The sequence below is a fragment of the Zingiber officinale genome, chromosome 1A (assembly GCF_018446385.1).
Source record: "Zingiber officinale cultivar Zhangliang chromosome 1A, Zo_v1.1, whole genome shotgun sequence".
Classification (NCBI taxonomy): Eukaryota; Viridiplantae; Streptophyta; class Magnoliopsida; order Zingiberales; family Zingiberaceae; genus Zingiber; species Zingiber officinale.
In genome coordinates this window covers 77150113-77166067 of record NC_055987.1, presented here as the reverse complement: position 1 = coordinate 77166067, position 15955 = coordinate 77150113, and positions in this window count along the sequence as shown.

Below are 15955 nucleotides of genomic sequence, written 5' to 3'. Positions count from 1 at the left end.
TACATCAGCCACAGGCGGCTGGAATAATAACAGTAAATAAAACCAATCACCACGCAGTTTATACAAGTATTCAGCCTCTGGCTGTCACAACCACGCAGTTAATAAAAATAAACAACATAGTAATACTCTGACTCGAAATCAACCCTACTCAACTACACTCGTAAAGCCCAAATCCGATTTTCTTACCTCTTCTGCCGTCCAGGCAGACATGTAGTAATATAAAATCGAAAACAAATCCATCAACGAGACAAATTATATAATATCTAAGTATTCAACATCCAAATCCAAATATAGTCAAGTGAGAATCAAAACAATACAAACGATAGCAAATAGCTGGAGATCTGCAGGGGACTAGCAACTGGAACTCCCTCCTGACAGCATCAACCTGAAAATAACAACAATGGAGGCGGGGTGAGTCCAACACTCAGCAGGTACAGTTGATATGCAAAGTAAAGAAATAACACCTAGCACTAATCATGCGTACAGTCTCCTGATAAAGATAAAGGTAACTACAAACCGAAGAAGACAGGAGAGAATCTGTACTAACCAGGACCCGGTAAAAGGACAAACAGTCCGAAAGGTATAGAAGACCTGTATGCATGTCAATCAAGGTATCCAAGCAATGTGCAGCATATAAGTGCAACAAACACAAACACAAACAATAAATGCATCATGCATATGATGCCAATGTCATGGTCACCCCTGACGCCAGTCAGCCAACTCACAACATAAGTGGGACCGAGTGGGTAGGGCTGTGACAACCGTGCACTCAGCAACACTACTCCTGATGAGTGATCGAGTGGACGGGATGCTGTCGGAGTACATACGTACTCCTACCCCAAATCATAAATGGGGGAGCGCAATGCTCTCATCTCCCGGTACACTATGACGGGGAGGAATCTCTAACGTGCTACACGCTGCGTCACACTACCCATGAGCGGATCAACGGAGCACCGGAAGAGTCAAACTGACGTGCTACCACGCTGTGTCCCGCTACCCATGAGCGTCACAACGGAGCACCGAACAGTGATGAAACTGGCAAAGTGCTCGACAATAAAGGAGCAATCAATCACTCAGCATGCAATCATGCGAATGGTGCATGTCACTAAACATGGTAATATACTAAACCAATCTCTGGATATATCATAATGTGCACCAAAGCGAATGAATCATATCAAGGTATCTGATCCTATAAGGTATCAAACCTAGGTCTTGACATGGTAAAATATGGTTATATCACTACCCATGAGCATGTGGAATCAGGTACATATCCATACAAGATGTAAACAAACAATCAATCAACAGGTAGCATGTATTGGGCAGTGATTAACCGAAATAAGTAAGAAACACAATTAATGCATCTTGTTAATTTAATTACTAAGCATATCAAAGACAATAAGTCAAAAGTACCCGCCTCCGATAAAATTGTGCAAATCTGACTCCGAGATACTCGTCTCGCGTCAAAGTCCTGTTTCACCAATGTAATATATTTTATTTAGCTACATTTCTCATAAATAACCAAATAAAAATCTATAACCCTAAATTAGGGGAAAACCCAAATCATAAATAAACAACCAACCACAATATTCAATTTAATCCTTGATCTACAACTACACACAGTTAATCCACTAAACTCCCAATTCATCTTAATTCAATAATTTCACCTAAATTAGCACCTCTTATTAACATTAACGAACTCCAGACTCACATAACCCATCAACACATGATCCATTATATAACTACCACACGTAGCTAAAATTCCTACAACATACCTTAAAGTCACAACCCTGTTGGTTGCTGGAACAAGAGTGCTACTAGTTGAAATTTCTGCCGTAACCAAGAAAACCTCCGCAAGTCCTCCCTATTCCCTTTACCGCCTCTGCTGAATCAATTATCCCATACCATACAGCATTAATTCACAGTAAACTAAATCAGAAATAAATTTCCAGCCCTTACCCTAGTGTAATATTGTCCCTGTGAACACACGGCCAGGAGATACAGATGCTGAACAATGCTAGCCGGAAGACTTTGCTGCCACAAACCTGTTGTCGACCCTGAGGTAGAGCCCCTCGTTCCCTCTGCCAGCAACAGGTAGATGAGCAAACAAAAATCGGCCGATGATGAGTCTAAGGCACAGAAAGTGAGACTAGGGCTCGGCGGCAGTAATCAAAGGCGCTCGGTGGCTGGCGGCTAGGGCACAGGGAAGAGGCTCGGCTCCACAAAGAAGAGGAAGAAGAAGATAGCCGGCGCTAGGTTTCCCGTGGCCGGCGCTGCCTCGGAAAGGAGAGGGAAGGCCAACGCGAGGGCTGAAGAGCAACACCCGGCGATGTTAAGTCACAGGCGACGGCGGTCGGCGCTCGGAAGAGAGAAACCGCCGACCGGCGGTTAGGGCAGAGAGGAGGAGAATCGGCGGCGTCGGGGAGAAGGGCTCGGGCTCGCGGAAGAGGAAAAAGAAACGGGAATAAAAAGAAATTAAGAAAAGGAAATGTAAATATAAACATTTCCTCGCTTAAACGGGTCGCCTAAACAGGCTTTTCCGGATCTCGTTTTTATCCCCGTCAACTCGTCCGTACGAGCTCTGAAAAATTCCCGAAAAATTTTCAAAAATTCCAGAAAATTCCTTTATTCATATCCTCCTATTTCCGATATTTTACAACATGATTTGTAGACCTAGGAATCTTAGAACCTAAACTAAATATGCTCATGATGTTCCTTATGATAAATGATATGAAATTGGTTTAGGGTTCACATGTTTATATGCTATTTGTAACCTAGGTTTAGGCTTTGCATGTTTCAGCTACAACATGATTTGTAGACCTAGGAAGCTTAGAACCTAAACTAAATATGCTCATGATGTTCCTTATGATAAATGATATGAAATTGGTTTAGGGTTCACATGTTTATATGCTATTTGTAATCTAGGTTTAGGCTTTGCATGTTTCGGCTACAACATGATTTGTAGACCTAGGAAGCTTAGAACCTAAACTAAATATGATCATAATGTTCCTTATGATAAATGTCATGAAATTGGTTTAGGGTTCATATGCTTGTATGTTGCTTTCAACCTAGGTGATCCCTTGCATGTTTCGGCCACCTATGATAGATTGATGATTGAGACCCAATTATGACTCTTTATGTGCTTCACATGCCATGATATGAATTAGGAGATGTTAACTTATGTTCCATGCATGATTATGTTCCCATGATATGATATATGCTCATTTATGTATGCTTATGAATCATGCATTTAAAATGTCTCCTATGATGTGCTATATGCTCAAGTACGTATGCTTATGAAATGACAAGTAAAGGTCTAAGAGTTGCTTCCCTATTTGTTGGGACTAAGAGCACTCTTTATGATATACTAAGTGAAAGGCCTAAGAGTTGTTTCCCTATCAAGTGGGACTAAGAGCACTCTTCATGCTAAGTTAAGTTATGAATGACATGAACATGATGAATTATGAATGACATGAACATTATATGCTATGAATGACATGAACATGATATACTATGAATGACATGAACATGATATACTATGATTATATGACATGTTATTTTACTTTGTATAGCTTGTACCAAGGGTGGGCTCCATAAGCGCCCCTAGGCCGACGGATTATGAACGGGTCTAGTAAAAAGGGATGGGCTCCTTAGTACGCCCCTAGGTCGACGGTCGTAGTACGGACCTAGTTCCCTAGTAGGGTCGGGGCTAGTTACCCTGTCCTAGGAATTGTGCGCGTTTATGTATGTATGTGGTACAAGCCGGGCCCTCATGATGATATTATGTTCAAGTATTATATGATATGTTTTTTTTAAAAGCATCTTGCACATGATATTACCCATGTTTTAAAGGACATCTTGCATATATGTTTATGCTAGGATATGATGTTCTTTATGCTATGATATGATGTTTTTTTTATGCTATGATATGATATGTCATGATACTTAGTTTTACGTTATGATATGATATGACATGATACTTTCAATTATATTACGATATGATATGACATGATGTTTCTTTTATGTTATGATATGATATGACGTGATGTTCTTTTATGCTATGATATGGTATGATATGATGTTCTCTTTTATGCTATGTTAAAATGTGATATGATACTCTTGCATGATATGTTGTTTAGATGTTTTATGTGTCCGTGCTATATGTTGTATGATTTTGCTATGACATGTGTTTTTTTTGTGAGTAGGAAAGAATCTCACTAAGCCTTGTGTGCTTATAGTTACTTTCCTTGTACCACAGATAAAGGTAAAGGATGGATAAATTAAAGGAGCAACAGGAGGGGCAGGAGATGTGTGTGGTGGTGGCTTGGCTAAGAAAGAAAAACCTGCTTACGTTGATTTAGGATTGATATGAACTATGCTTAATTTATGTTGATGACTTGCATGATCGCTTATGCTTATGTTAGAAATGGATATTATGACTCTTTAAGTTCATAACTATGCTAAGTATGCTCGTATGATTAGTTGTGATTTAAATGAAAGTAAAAGAAAAAAAAAATGATTACTTCCGCTGTTTTTGAAATTCATGTACATATGTTATGTATGTAGAAAGTAACCCCGCCTCCACTAGCAGGAGGGGCGGGCGTTACATATATGAGTGTCATATACTTTCTCATGTGACTATTAGTATGACTACTAGTCCTTAGACCTGAAGTCACCATGATTCCCTACATAAGGAGTTATATACTTTTGTTTCGTCAAACGTCACCCGTAACTGGGTGGACTATAAAGGCGATTACTGGGTATGTAACAAATTATGCTGAGGGATGTGAGTGATGTAGATGGGATCTATCTCTCCCATATAACGGGAGTGACATCGATATTCTTGATAGAGTGAGATCACGAAGTGCATGGCGATGCCCAAATGAGTCAATATGAGATATTGAGCTCATTTGATTTAGTGAGTCTACTTGGAGTTCAAGATTTAGATTGGTCAGAGGATGACACGGTCTATGCCTCACATTGATCAATCTAGATGTCTAGGATAGAAGGACACTTGTCATATATTTTGAGGAGTCACAATTAGTAGTCACAAGGTGATGTTGGATCTAACATTCTTGTAACTTGGGTAGTAATGATGTGTTGCTAGATACTGCTCATTACTTATGCTCCTAAATGGGTTTAGAGGCATTGCCAACGTTACAAGAACCTATAGGGTCACAGACTAAGGACAATTAGATGGAGATTAGGTTCATATGATGAACCAAGAGGATTAGATTCATGTGATGAATCAAATTGGATTAAGAGTAATCCTAATTGGGCTAATTGAGTTGGACTCAAGTTGATTCATGTGTTCAATGAGTCTAATTTAGATTATGACTCATTGAATCAATTTAATTAAATGAATTTGATTCATTATATTAAATTGACTTGAATTAAATGGTTGGATTAGATCAACCATGAGAGAGATTAAGTCAAGTTTGACTTGACTTTAGAGGAAGAGGAAGAGTCAAGTTTGACTTGACTTTATGCCACATCATTTGTGACTTGGCATTAAGTGGCTAATGATGATGTGCCACATCATCATAGTTAACACATGTATATGCCACCTAATAGATGTTACAAATTCCCTTTGCTTTAATGTGGCCGGCCACATTAAATGAGAGGAGTTACAATGTTGTGGCCGACCACTAAGGGGAATGAATGGGATTCATTTTCATTCAAGGCATTTTTGATTCCATCTTCTTCCTTGCTCTCTCTTCTTGCTCCCCCTCTCCTCATCTTGCCGAGACCTTCTTGGAGTGCTAGCACACTCTAAGGTTCTCCCTCCATCGAGTTATTCGTGTGGATACTTCTAGAGGGTTGTCTACTTTGACAATCTTAAGATCCGGCACCTTGGACGAGCGGGATTCACGGAAGGCACGCATCAAGGTTAAAACTCGTACTCTAATGTAGATCTAGATTTTGTAAACTCATACTCGTAGGTTTTTTGAAATTTTATTCTTCGCACGGATCCGGTGGTGGGGTTTCAGGGTTTCCGCGACGCGAAAAAACGTTTTTCGCGGCCCGAAAAACCCAACAGTGGTATCAGAGCCACATGCGAAGACTTGTACGAGTTTAGGTTGTATTTTTATGAAAAATATAGATTCTGTAACATTCTATAATTTTATGATTTTTAGAGTTTTATGGGTATTTTTCTCGTAGAAGCGAAGCACAAATGTTTCGACACTTGTAGATTTCGACTACCGAGAAGATTTTTCCAAAATGGCAAGGTTTCGCCCCAAAACTTTTTGGGACAGCGGGCTAAAGATCTGTAGGATCGCTTAGGGACACTCGCGATGGTTAGATCGCGGGTAGGGGCGCTGCCCCTGGCCCCGCAATGGGATTCGTTCCGCGATTGCGCCTGAAAACAGCTAAACGGGACTGCCGAGAATTTTTACTCATAAAATTGTAAAAATTGGTATTAAAATTACAGAAAATTATGGAAATTACATAATTTAGAATAATGTATAATTTGTGATAGCATGGCCCAAAAAGACCCAATTGGATTGGTATATTTGTGTTGTAATTCATATTACGGCCTGCGCGCCATCATTTGTATTGTGTGTGCTGTATATTTGATACGCGACCTGCGCGTTGTGCCTTTCTCCATTTATTCTTGTTATAAATTAGTTTAGACTTGGATGTAACTCGAGTTTCAAAATTGTAATGTACAAAATTGGAGCCGTGGAAGGTCCACTCGAGACGGAGTTATGAGGAGGGCGCGAGCAACACAAGGTGGTCAAAGGTTGAAGTTTGAGAAGATGTTGACCTTAGGTTGACCATCCGATCTTCTCATTGGCTTGAGAAGATCGTAATAGGGCCATGACTAATCACAAATAAATTTAATTAATTGTTTGTGTGTATGTGATGCATGATTAGTAATTAATTAGTGCCTAACAATTAGATTAGATCTAAATCGTGTACAAGATGCACCCTCTCGATTAGATTATATCTCAATCACATCAACTCTAATGCCTACCGTGCCGTGATACCTATCATGTTAGTTAGAGCCCTAGAGCCAATCATTTGATGATTGTATGGACTCATGTATATCATATTCTTGTATATTAATAAAGGCATTTGTTTGGTTATTATACTTATTTATATTAGTGCCAAATAGACTAAGTATAATAGCGTCCTTGAGTAGAAGGTTCATACTTATATCAATCGATTAGTTGAATCGATAGTGAGATGATATAGGGAACACTACTCTAAATCATTCCTAGTCAAGTATTAGCATTCAGGGACAATGTTAATACAATAAGACTAGCATGTAGGTCAGCTCGATGACTTGGTCTCACAAGTCATGGATATAGAGATATCAAGCTGACACATGGGTATGCATTAGAGAATGTATACTGAATGACCTGCCATGAGAAAGTATCATGGATCGTTATATGAGTGTCATATACTTTCTCATGTGGCTATTAGTATGACTATTAGTCCTTAGACCTGAAGTCACCATGGATCCCTACATAAGGAGTTATGTACTTTGGTTTCGTCAAACGTCACCCGTAACTTGGTGGACTATAAAGGCGATTACTGGGTATATAACGAATTATGTAGAGGGATGTGAGTGATGTAGATGGGATCTATCCCTCCCATATGACGGGAGCGACATCGGTATTCTTGATAGAGTGAGACCACTAAGTGCATGGTCATGCCCAAATGAGTCAACATTAGATGTTGAGCTCATTTGATCGAGTGAGTCTACTTGGTTCAAGATTTAGATTGATTAGAGGATGACACGGTCTATGCCTCATATTGATCAATCTAGATGTCTAGGATAGAAGGACACTTGTCATTATTTTGTGAGGAGTCACAATTGGTAGTCACAAGGTGATGTCGGATCTCGACATTCTTGTAACTTGGGTAGTAATGATGTGTTGCTAGATACCGCTCATTACTTATGCTCCTAAATGGGTTTAGGGCATTGCCAACGTTACAAGAACCTATAGGGTCACACACTTAGGACAATTAGATGGAGATTAGGTTCATATGATGAACCAAGAGGATTAGATTCATTTGATGAATCAAATTGGATTGAGAGTAATCCTAATTGGGCTAACTTGAGTTCGACTCAAGTTGATTCATGTGTTCAATGAGTCTAATTTAGATTTTGACTCATTGAATCAATTTAATTTAATGAATTAGATTCATTATATTAAGTTGGCTCGAATCAAATGGTTAGATTAGATCAACCATGGTAGAGATTGGTTCAAGTTTGACTTGACTTGAGAAGGAAGACCAAAGGTCAATTTTGACTTGACCTTTTGCCACCTCATTGGTGAGTTGGCATTAGGTGGACCAATAATGATGTTCCACATCATCATGGGTGTCACCTCATGGAAGTTACAAAGCCATTTTCATAATAACTTCACATTAATTGCATTTAATGGGGAGTTACACAATGTATAGTGGCCGGCCACTTTGGATTTGATGTGTGAATTCATTTTCATTCAAGTGGGGTGAATCTTCCTCCTTCTTCCTCTCAAGCTCTCCCTCTCCCTCTCCTCCTTGCTTGGCCGAATCTCACCAAGGTGCTAGCACACCTTTGTGTGAGGTTTTCTCCACCTACTTGTCCGTGTGGATACTTCTAGAGGACCGGCGCTTGACGGTCTAGAGATCCGGCAACCCCTTGGACGAGCGGGATAAGCGAAAGGCACGCTTCGAAGGTATAACCCTTATCTAGTGTAGATCTAAAGGTTTTACAAACTCGTACAAGAAAAGGTTTTTTGAAAAGTTTTGTTTACGAATCTTTGCACGGATCTACGGCTTTGGGTGACTCGGGGTTTCCGCGACGCGAAAAAGCGGTTTTCACGGCCCGAAGAACCCAACATATCACTACCTCGATCACATGTGTTGTTGAATCTGTCAAAGCAGAGCAACACATATATCTTGGTAGGGTACGGAGGGACAATCTTGGTCTCGCTTATTAACGCATGGGTGAGTACAAACTCAATTAGATTGAGTATTCCTAGTTAATTCGGTTGGATCGAGTACAACTATAGGCATTCTTCCAATGGTTTGAAAGATAGGACATAAATCACATTTATATTAATTCCTGGGCGTATTAGACAAAGCTAACTCAAGTTTTAATATAACTATGGATAATGATCCTATAAACAAGAGTTGCATAGAGATGTAATTGGTAAATCGTTACCTACCGATCATACTAAATCTTGAGCGTATTAGCCAAAGCTAACTCAAGGGTTAGTATAATGTGGATCTTGTCCCACATGAATTATAGAATTCAGTGGGAGCATCATTTAGTTAAAGGCCTAATTAAATGATTTAAAAGAATATGATATTTATTTTCTGCATTTTCTGTTGTAGATAACCATGACATCGAATACGAACTCTTTCTCCCTGCGTTCTGTCCTTGAGAAGGACAAGCTCAACGGAGCAAATTTCCTGGACTGGTACAGGAACTTGAGAATAGTTCTCACCCAGGAACGTAAACTGTACATTCTGGAGCAGCCCATTCCGGAGGCTCCTCCTGCCAATGCCACGCAAGCAGACAAAGATACTTACAAGAAGCATCAAGATGACGCATTAGATGTGTCATGTCTAATGCTCGCAACCATGAACTCTGAGCTTCAGAAGCAATACGAGTTGATGGGCGCTTACGATATGGTTGAACATCTTCATCAACTGTATCAAGGACAAGCGCGACATGAGAGATTTGAGATCTCAGGGGTACTATTTCAGTGCAAGATGTCAGATGGGGCTCCCGTAGGCCCATATGTACTCAAAATGATTGGGTACATAGAAAACCTACAGAGGTTGGGATTCCCGCTTGGCCAAGAGCTGACCACTGAATTGATCTTGCAATCCTTGTCGGATATCTATAGTCAATTCGTTCTAAACTACAATATGAATGAAATTGACTAGTCACTGCCCGAGCTGTTTAGCATGTTAAGAACTACTGAGTTGAACCTTAAGAAGGCTAAGCCCCACTCTGTTCTGATGGTTCAGAAACACAAGGGCAAGGGCAAGCCCAAAGGAAAAGGAAAGTCCCAAGCCAAGGGCGAAGGCAAGACACTGAAGCCTAAAGGAGGGGTCGCCAAGGATGCTACCTGCTTCCACTGTGGTCAGACCGGGCACTGGAAGAGGAACTGCAAGGTGTACCTGGAAGATCTTAAGAAGAAGCGAAGTGAGACTTCCACTTCAGGTATATATGTTATAGAAGTCAATCTATCTATTTCTTCATCATGGGTATTAGATACCGGATGTGCTTCTCACATTTGTACTAATGTGCAAGCGCTGAGAAATAGCAGGACATTGGCAAAGGGTGAGGTGGACCTACGCGTAGGCAATGGAGCAGGGGTTGCTGCTGTTGCTGTAGGAACTTATCATCTATCTCTGCCCTCTGGGCTTGTATTAGAATTAGATGAATGTTGTTATGTGCCTGCATTAACTAAGAACATAATTTCAGTTTCTTGTTTGGACAAGAAAGGTTTCTCTTTTATTATAAAGGACAAATGTTGTTCTATTTATTTAAAAGGTATGTTCTATTGTAGTGCACCTCTGATGAACGGACTCTACATTCTAGACCTTGACAGCCCTATCTATAACATAAATACCAAGAGGTTCAAGTCAAATGACTTGAATCAAACATATCTCTGGCACTGTCGCTTAGGTCATATAAATGACAAGGCTTATCCCAGCTCCGTAAGGATGGTTTGCTGGACTCATTTGATTTTGAATCTTATGAGACATGCGAGTCATGCCTACTTGGCAAGATGACCAAGACTCCCTTTAGTGGGTACAACGAAAGAGCGACTGATTTGTTAAGACTTATACATAGTTATGTATGTCGCCCTTTCAATATCGCTGCTAGAGGCGGTTATAAGTACTTCATCACATTTACTGATGACTTCAGTAGATATGGTTATGTGTACTTGATGACACATAATTCTGAATCCTTTGAAAAGTTCAAAGAATTCAAGAATGAAGTATAGAACCAGCTTGGCAAGAGTATTAAGATACTTCGATCAGATCGAGGTGGAGAATACCTTAGCCATGAGTTTCGTGACTATCTAGCTGAGTGTGGGATTCTATCCCAACTCACTCCTCCTGAAACACCAAAGTGGAATGGTGTATCCGAAAGGAGGAATCGTACCTTATTAGATATGGTACGATCTATGATGAGTCATACAGATCTTCCGACATTCCTTTGAGGCTATGCTCTAGATACGACAGCTTTTATACTCAACTGAGTTCCATCCAAGGCCGTAATAAAAACACCATATAGGATATGGACTGGGAGAGATGCCTAGGTGTTTTTTATGAGGATTTGGGGTTGTGAGGCTTACGTTAGACGTCAAGTCTCAGACAAATTAGGACCCAAATCTGACAAGTGCAACTTCATTGGATATCCCAAGGAAACTAAGGGATATTACTTCTACATTCCCAGTCAGCACAAGGTAGTTGTGGCAAAGACTGGGGTCTTTCTACAAAGGGATTTTGTTTCTAGAAAGACTAGTGGGAGTACGTTCGATCTTGAAGAAGTTCAAGATGCGGACCATTGCACTGAAGCCTCGATGGAAGTTGAACTGGAACCACAAAATGTTGTGGATGATGTTGTTCCACAAGGAGTTGAGGAACAACAACCAGTTCAAGTAGACATACCTCTTCGCAGGTCTGATAGGGTACGTCGTCAGCCTGAGAGATACTCATTTCTCTTGTCTGACCATGATGACGTTGTGCTCATAGAGGATGAGCCTACCACCTATCAGGAAGCTGTGATGAGATCAGATTCCAAGAAATGGCTAGAGGCCATGAGATCCGAAATGGAATCCATGTACACCAACCAAGTATGGACTTTCGTTGATCCACCTGAAGGGGTAAAACCCATTGGGTATAAGTGGGTCTTTAAGAGAAAGACTAACATGGATGGACTTATCTATAAGGGTCGCTTGGTAGCTAAAGGTTTCAAGCAGATTCATGGTATTGACTATGATGAAACCTTTTCTCCAGTAGCGATGTTTAAGTCCATTCGGATCATGCTTGCTATTGCAGCATACCATGACTATGAGATATGGCAGATGGATGTCAAAACCACGTTTCTGAATGAAAACCTGCTTGAGGATGTGTACATGACACAACTTGAGGGTTTTGTAGATCCATAGCATACTAGCAGAGTATGCAAGCTGCATAGGTCCATTTATGGACTAAAGTAAGCTTCTCGGAGCTGGAATCTTCAATTCGATAATGCGATCAAACAGTTTGGTTTCATCAAGAATGAAGATGAACCTTGTGTCTACAAGAAGGTTGTAGGGGACATAGTTGTCTTCCTCATATTGTATGTGGATGACATACTACTCATTGGGAAAGACATCCCTTTGCTACAGTCTGTCAAGACTTGGCTAGGGACATGCTTCTCAATGAAGGACTTAGGTGAAACATCCCGCATTCTAGGGATACAGATCTATAGAGATAGATCTATGAGATTGCTTGGCCTAAGTTAGAGTACATATATTGACAAGGTACTCCTACGGTTTGCCATGCAGAACTCCAAGAAGAGATTTCTGCTAATGTCACATGGCGTGAGTCTTTCGAAGACTCAAGGTCCCTCTTCTAGAGAGGAGAGAGACCGCATGGATCATATCCCTTATGCCTCAGCCATAGGATCTATCATGTACGCCATGCTATGTACTCGACCTGATGTCTCGTATGCTTTGAGCATGACGAGCAGATACCAGTCAGATCCAGGTGAAAGTCACTGGATAGCGGTCAAGAATATTCTTAAGTACTTAAGAAGGACTAAAGAATATTTCTTGATATATGGAGGCAATGATGAGCTAGCTGTAAAGGGTTACAGTGATGCTAGCTTCCAGACCGACCAGGACGATTATCGATCGTAGTCAGGGTTCGTGTTTTGCATTAATAGTGGTGCTGTGAGCTGGAAGAGTTCGAAGCAGGACACAGTCGCTGATTCTACGACAGAGGCCGAGTACATTGTTGCATCAGAGGCAACAAAGGAGGCAGTTTGGATCCGCAAGTTCATCACTGAACTTGGGGTGGTTCCCAGTATCGCTGACCCTATTGAGCTCTATTGTGACAACAATGGAGCTATAGCACAGGCAAAGGAACCTCGGTCACACCAGCGGACCAAACACATACTACGGTGCTTCCATCTCATTCGAGAGATTATCGAGAGAGGAGATGTGAAGATTTGCAGAGTACCTACAAAGGCTAGCATCGCAGATCCCTTGACCAAGGCTTTGGCACAGAGGAAGCATGATAGTCACACTGGGTCATTGGGGCTTAGAGCCTACACTTATTGGCACTAGTGCTAGTGGGAGATTGTTAGTTAGAGCCCTAGAGCCAATCATTTGATGATTGTATTATGGACTTGTTGTATCATATTCTTATATAAATAAAGGCATTTGTTTTGGTTATTATACTTACTTGTATTGGTGCTAAATAAACTAAGTATAATAGCGTCCTTGAGTAGAAGGTTCTTACCTATATCAATCGATTGGTTGAATCGATAGTGAGATGATATAGAGAACACTACTCTTAATCATTCCTAGTCGAGTATTAACATTCAGGGACAATGTTAATGCAATAAGACTAGCATGTAGGTCAACTCGATGACTTGATCTCACAAGTCATGGATATAGAAATATCAAGTTGACACATGGGTATGCATTGGAGAATGTATACTGAATGACCCGCTATGAGAAAGTATCATAGATCATTATATGAGTGTCATATACTTTCTCATGTGGCTATTAGTATAACTACTAGTCCTTAGACCTGAAGTCACCATGATTCTCTACATAAGGAGTTATATACTTTGGTTTCGTCAAACGTCACCCGTAACTGGGTGGACTATAAAGGCGATTACTGGGTATGTAATAAATTATGCGGAGGGATGTGAGTGATGTAGATGGGATCTATCCCTCCCATATGACGGGAGTGACATCGATATTCTTGATAGAGTGAGACCACGAAGTGCATGGCGATGCCCAAATGAGTCAATATGAGATATTGAGCTCATTTGATTTAGTGAGTCTACTTGGAGTTCAAGACTTAGATTGGTCAGAGAATGACACGGTCTATGCCTCACATTGATCAATCTAGATGTCTAGGAGAGAAGGACACTTGTCATATATTGTGAGGAGTCACAATTAGTAGTCACAAGGTGATGTTGGATCTCAACATTCTTGTAACTTGGGTAGTAATGATGTGTTGCTAGATACCGCTCATTACTTATACTCCTAAATGGGTTTAGGGGCATTGCCAACGTTACAAGAACCTATAGGGTCACACACTAAGGACAATTAGATGGAGATTAGGTTCATATGATGAACCAAGAGGATTAGATTCATGTGATGAATCAAATTGGATTAAGAGTAATCCTAATTGGGCTAATTGAGTTGGACTCAAGTTGATTCATGTGTTCAATGAGTCTAATTTAGATTATGACTCATTGAATCAATTTAATTAAATGAATTAGATTCATTATATTAAATTGACTTGAATTAAATGGTTGGATTAGATCAACCATGAGAGAGATTAAGTCAAGTTTGACTTGACTTTAGAGGAAGAGGAAGAGTCAAGTTTGACTTGACTTTATACCACATTATTTGTGACTTGGCATTAAGTGGCCAATGATGATGTGCCACATCATCATAGTTAACACATGTATGTGCCACCTAATGGATGTTACAAATTCCCTTTGCTTTAATGTGGCCGGCCACATTAAATGAGAGGAGTTACAATGTTGTGGTCGGCCACTAAGGGGAATGAATGGGATTCATTTTCATTCAAGGCATTTTTGATTCCATATTCTTCCTTGCTCTCTCTTCTTGTGTAACACCCACGGAATTATAAGATATTGGTAGTATTTTTCATTAGAGCATAAAGGTAAGAGGAAGCAAAAGAAATAATAGGGATAAAAAGAAAGAGAGGAAAGGTTTGAACCTTGAACCTCCCACAAATAATAGAGTTAAATTGGTGTATGATAACCACTAGAATAATGAATAATAGATGGATAGAAAGGAATAGAAATTGTAGTTAAAGGTGAGAAGAAAGAACTAAGTAAAAAAAAGCAAGAGAAAACCAAGTTGCTTACCTTCTCTTCCTCTTGGTTAAGAGAGGGAGCAAGAAAAAGGCAAATTGCCTTCTTTCCTTCTTTCCCTTCTAACTTTTCATGAGAATCAAAGAGGGAAGAGATAGAGGAGTTAAGGGAAGGATAAATGAAGACATAATTCATTCCCATGATGAATAAATAGAATTTAGAGGAGAAAAGAGAAAGAGAATTTCTAATTCTTCTTCTTCCTCCTTCTTCCTCCTCCCTTTTCCTTCTCCACCGAAACTTAGAGTTTTCTCCCTCATTCTCAAAAGTCAAGTTAAGGTTTCCTCTCTAAGAAAAGCTTATTTCCAAGAAGGAGTCTCAAGGTTTACCTCTTACAAGAAGAAGAAAACAAAAAGGGAAAACTAAGAAGAGAAGTTCTTCTTCCTCCTCATAAGGGTATCATTTTCTTAAGGAACAACAAGCGAAAATTAAGTAAGTTTCCCCTCACCTGTGGTACAATAGCTCATGTGTTTTTCTATGAGGTTAGGTTGCTTAAAAACCTAGGATTTCTTCATGGACTTTCGGCAAAGACAAAAAGAAAAAGAAGACCTAGGCAATTTTAAGACCCAACTAGATATGCTCAATATGTTTCTTGTAATATGTATCTTATGGTAGGGGATTAATCTAATGTTTCTATGCTAGAATGTTTGGTTAGAACTTAGATTCATGATCCTAGACTCTCGGCCAAGCATGAACAAAAGAACTAGATAAGCTTAAGACTCAAATTAAACATGCTCCCTTTGTTTTTATGATATGTACCTTAGGATAAGAGAGTTGTTAACATTTCTCCTACTTGTATGTTGCTTGGAATTAGGATGTCTCCCTTTCAACTTTCGGCCATGATAAGATTAAGGGCCTAGGAGAACC